Source organism: Prunus dulcis, chromosome 4, assembly GCF_902201215.1.
Source record: "Prunus dulcis chromosome 4, ALMONDv2, whole genome shotgun sequence".
NCBI classification, from domain to species: domain Eukaryota; kingdom Viridiplantae; phylum Streptophyta; class Magnoliopsida; order Rosales; family Rosaceae; genus Prunus; species Prunus dulcis.
In genome coordinates this window covers 21,722,494-21,728,516 of record NC_047653.1, presented here as the reverse complement: position 1 = coordinate 21,728,516, position 6,023 = coordinate 21,722,494, and positions in this window count along the sequence as shown.

Below are 6,023 nucleotides of genomic sequence, written 5' to 3'. Positions count from 1 at the left end.
AGGCTAGAACCAAACAATTGGTAGAGGCTGAGAGGGAGCATTTCCTTAGTCAGCTTTCCCAATTAATTCCCAATTTTGATCCAAGCATGCTTAAACCAAGAATTAGCCAAAGTCCCAAAAATCCAATGTCTGACAAAGCAAGCTGCTCTGGAGGTGATGTGAGATCCCTACATTTTGAGGATGATACTGCCAAAAATGGGAAACATCAGGAAGATGAAGAGAAGGAAGAAGAAAAAAAAGATGAAGAGAAGGAAGAAGAAAAACAAGAAGAAAAGGAGAAAGAAGATGAAGAAAAGCATGACGACAAGGTATGTTCACATAACTTTGCCTTTTTTATTTGTTTTTCAAAATTTCAGACGTCGATATTTTTCTTTAAACCGTCGTTTGTTTACAACTTAGACGGCGGAATTTTTTTAAGACGTAATAAAATATTCACCACGACGGTTTTTTCACCGTCGTTTAAATTCTTTTCAGACGACGTTTTATTCCTTAAACCGTCGTTTTTATTGAATTACCACGTCATTTTTTTTATTTCTTTAAACAGGTTATTGAAGTTGGTGATTATTCAAATATGGAGGCGCCATCTTCTTTAAAAACCCTTTGTCGTTATGTGGAAACGACACTCGTGCCTGAGGATAAGATCCTGCAATTTACAATTGATAAGGAGGTGTTTGGTCGTGAACGCGATACCTTCCTCCTGCCTGAAGATATTACACAATTTGCAGGCATGGAAGAAATTGGAGCTACTGTGGTTGCTGTATATATGAGGTTTGTAATTCTAAAATAATACGTCGTTGGTTTATATATTGCGTCGTCTTAACTAACTAACCACGTCGTTAGTATGTACCGTCGTGATAAATATATTATAACGTCCTTTCTATTTCAGTACGTCGTGTGAAATTTTATAATACGTCGTTTTGTTATACATAACCGTCGTGTGTTTTTTTTGTGCTGACTTGTTTATATTATTTTATGTATTTAGGTACTTACATGATGTTTTGAAACAAGCAAATATGTGCAGCATGGTTGGCTTTATCGACCCTGCTACAGTTAGTGCCAACTCTGGCACAATAGCTGACAGATCACGATTGGTAGCAGCTCGACTTCAGAAGACGGACGGTGAACAGATTTTCATGATGCCTTACAATCCAGGGTTAGTCTCCTTAACAGGATTTTGTTTTTATGATTTTCAATAAATGACAGCGTATAAACTAACCACGTCGGTGTTTTATTTTATTGAGTCGTTTGAAACTACTAACCACGTCGGTAGTTATTTATCGTCGTGATAAATATATAATGTCGTCGATTGCTACTTTATTTCGTCGTGTGAAATATTATAATACGTCGTTTTTGTAAATAACCGTCGTTTTTATATTAATTTTGTGCAGCCGTCATTGGGTCTTGCTGATTGTAAGGGCAAAGAGGGAAACCGTCTATTTTCTGGATCCTCTGCCAGGTCATCGTGTGGTCGATGAAGAGGCGAAAAACATCGTGAACAGTGCCATAAAAATATATAATTCCCATATAGGCCGAGCAGGACGTAAAGCTGTAATTTGGAAAACTCTCTCGGGCACACCAAAGCAACCCAGCAGTGTCGAATGCGGGTATTATGTGATGCGCTTCATGAGGGACATCATCATGGATCCTTCCTTGGCGTTTGAGAATAAGGTAAGAAGAAATTACCTTCATACATTTCACGTCGTTTTTTGTATTATCAACGACGGTCATGTAAAATTACCGTCGTTGAATAGATATACTACGTCGGTTATGAAAAATATCGTCGTCTGTGATTGAATTTCTTTTTATTTATAAACCCTAATAGTCATTGTTTATGCAGTATGCCAAGGGAAACCAGGAAGCTTCATACCCCCAAGAAGCAATTGATGAAGTCCGGAATGAATGGGCAGAGTTTGTTTGCCAAATTATTGAACAGGGGAATTATTGAACACTTGATATTTATGTATAATGTACAAATTTTGTCTATAATATATAATGTAAAAATTTGTTGAGGTTTTCTTAAATTAAAAAAAAAACAAACATACAAATTGCGTAACCGACGTGTAATACTTTTCCAACGACCTAATAAAGTCAAAAACCGTCGTATTTTGTTGTTTCGTTTTAAACAAATACGACGTAAAAGGATATTTAGACGACGTTCTTTGAACAATTGAGTCGTTTATGGTTTATAACATCTTCAATTTCTTAAGGGTTCAGGGTAGTACTTTGTAACGACAGCGGTTAAGTCGTGGAATATATATTTTACGTCGGATAGTTAAATAGCCGCCATGGTTTCTCATTTAAACGACGTCATTTTAACAACTTAGTCGTCTATTACAATTTACAACGTCTACAATTTATTAACACCGGCGTGGTTTGTTGTTGTGATAAGAATATTTTATTATTTTTATATCAAAATATTCAAAATAAATTTAAAATAAATCAGAAAAATGAAAAGTCAACTCCTATGAAGTCATTGATATATTTTCTTCCCCCTAAACCTTGAAAAAATTCATTTTGAATAACAAAAATTTAAAATGACCATCAAAACAAAATTGTTTTGATGAGTCATAAAATCACTTCTAGTTTTATGGTTTAGGGTTTAGAGTCTAGGGTTTAGAGATTAGGGTTGTTATTTATTGGGGTTTATTTTTAAAGTATAATTTTTGGGTAGTATAGGGTATATATTAGGCTGTAAAACCATAAACCCTTTTATAAACTTAAAATTTTAAATTATATAATTTAGTTTTAAGGGTTTAGGGTATTAATTTTTAACGACGGTGGTTGAGTCGTGGAATACATATGTTACGTCGTGCAGTAAAATATCCGACATGGTTTCTACTTTAAACGACGTCATTTTAATATGTAAGTCGTCTATTATAATTTACAACGCCTTCAATTTCTTAACCCCGACGTGGTTTGTTATTGTGATAAGAATATTTTATTATTTTTATATCAAAATATTCAAAATAAATTTAAAATAAATCAGAAAAATGCAAAGTCAACTCCTATGAAATCATTGATATATTTTATTCCCCCTAAACCTTGAAAAAATTCATTTTGAATAACAAAAGTTTAAAATGACCTTCCAAAACAAAATTCTTTTGATGAGTCATAAAATCACTTCTAGTTTTATGGTTTAGGGTTTAGAGTCTAGGGTTTAGAGATTAGGGTTTTTATTTATTGGGGTTTATTTTTAAAGTATAATTTTTGGGTAGTCTAGGGTATATATTAGGCTGTAAAACCATAAACCCTTTTATAAACTTAATTTTTTAAATTGTATAATTTAGTTTTAAGGGTTTAGGGTATTAATTTTTAACGACGGTGGTTGAGTCGTGGAATACATATTTTACGTCGTGCAGTAAAATATACGACATGGTTTCCGCTTTAAACGACGTCATTTTAATATGTAAGTCGGTTTATATAATTTACAACGTCTTTAATTTCTTAACCCCGACGTGGTTTTTCAGTCGTCGTTATATAAAAATATTCAAAATAAATTTAAAATTAATCCGAAAAATGAAGCTTCAAAATAAACGGCCTTACGTTCTTTTCCGAAAAATGAAGTTCCGTCGTGGAATATTAAATTTACGTCGGTGTAGAACTTTCGCCTTGGTTTTTCTTTCGACGTTTTAAAGCGCGCGCTCTCTAAAAATTTTCGCGCGACCTAAATTTTTTAGATTTGGCTCTTATTCTTATACTTCGAACCCTGAAACCTAAAATTTTCAGATTTCGCGCAACATAACATTTCGCTCTCTCACTTCTGCTCTAATTAAAAGTTGCACTCTCCGGGCTCCGTCGAATCTGTGAGCTCGTCCAACCTGTAAGTACAAACCCTATCTTCCCCTTGTAAATTCATTGAATGATATTAGGTTGTTTTGTTAAAGGGTTTTAGGTATATGCTTTGCGATCTGTTAATAATGTGCTTATAGGTATGGGTTCATGGATTTTCTGTTTAATGGGTTCATGGATTACATTATCTGTTATGTTGAATTGGGAATGGATTTAATTTTGTCGGATCTTTTAATCACCCTATGTTATGTTGAATTGGGAATGGATTTATTGTTTTCATGCTTGGTTTCATGTATATGTTGGTTTCTTGCTTGGTTTCATGTATATGTTGGTTTCTTGCTTGGTTTCATATATATGTTGTGTTCTTAATGGGTTTTGGGTTCTTGAAAATAAACTGAGACACGACGCCTTTTTAGGCATACGACGACGATTACACGACGGTTTTTTTAAACTACCGTCGTTGTATTACTTATACACGACGGTTTTTTCATAAACCGTCGTTTGTATTACTTATAATAGACGACGTCTGTTGAAAATCCGTCGTCTATATATGCCAAATACGTCTGTTTTTGTTTAAAACCCGTCGTCTCTGTTGTGTATTACTTGCTATTAGATCTTTGTATAATCTGCTATAGTGATGGTCATTGCCTGTATTTTCACTTTATTATAGATAATAGGTTATAGTGTCGGAGATGGATAAGTCATGGATGCACTCGGATAGAAGATCGAAGGCATATGAATTTGGGGTGGAAGCATTTTTGAACTTTGCTGTAGAAAATCTTCTAACTACAACACATATCCGTTGTCCATGTGTTAAATGTGTTAATTTGAAGTTGTTTGGGGTTGGAATTATAAGGGATCACGTATACTTTAATGGAATTGACCAAAGCTATAAAAATTGGACATTTCACGGAGAACCTTGGGAAGCAACTACTAATGCTAGTAGAAATGTTGAAGAAGATGATGGCCATAGTAGGTACAGTTTTGTGTCTGAAGAAATTGATATGGATGATAATGATTTTGGTGATTTTGGTGATTTTGGTGATTTTGGTTCCGATCCGTATGAGTTTGCCAATGTGATTGGGGATGGAGATCAACCAGTGTACCCTGGTTGTAGAAAGTACACGAAGTTATCGGCATTAGTGAAGTTGTATAATTTGAAGGCAAAACATGGGATGAGTGATGTCTGTTTTACAGAATTATTGATACTTCAAGGCGATTTGCTTCCAGAAGGAAATACAATACCAACCTCTATGTATGAGGCTAAAAAGACTTTGTGTGCATTGGGGCTGAGTTATGAGAAAATGCACGCATGCCCCAATGATTGCATCTTGTATAGGAAGGAGTATGAGGATTCAACTAATTGTCCTACTTGTGGTATCTCAAGGTGGAAGGAAGGCAAAGATTCAATCTTGAAAGAGGGTGTGCCAGCGAAGGTGGTGTGGTATTTTCCTCCAATTCCAAGGTTTAAAAGGATGTTTCAATCACATGAGACAGCTAAGAGTTTGACTTGGCATGCTGCTAGAAAATCAATTGACGGTCAGATGTCTCATCCGGCGGATTCCCCGTCTTGAAACTTCTTGATGATAAATGGCCTGAGTTTGGTAATGAGCCGAGAAACTTGAGATTGGCTCTTTCATCTGATGGATTCAATCCCCACAGTTCTCTAAGTAGCAGATATAGTTGTTGGCCGGTTATCTTAGTTACATATAATCTCCCTCCATGGCTGTGCATGAAACGAAAGTTCATGATGTTAACCTTATTGATTTCGGTCCTAAACAACCCGGAAATGATATAGACGTCTACTTGGAGCCTTTGATTGATGATTTAAAATCTTTGTGGGTTGGGATTAGAGGAGTGTATGATGCACATAATGGAGAATACTTTACACTCAGAGCTGCATTAATGTGGACAATTAATGATTTCCCGCCTATGGAAACTTATCTGGTTGTGTTGTTAAAGGATATAAAGCTTGTCCAATATGCGGCGATGATACACCTAGTCACAGGTTGAAAAATGGCCACAAAATTTGTTACATTGGGCATAGAAAATGGTTACCAATCAATCATCCATATAGGAGGCAGCGTGCAGCTTTTAATGGGAAACCTGAATATGGCATACCTCCCGAGCCATTAACCGGAGAAGAAGTGCTGCATATGGTTGAAAATGGTGACAGAGTTTGTTGGAAGAAGAAATCAATATTCTTTGATCTCGAGTATTGGAAATACCTTCCT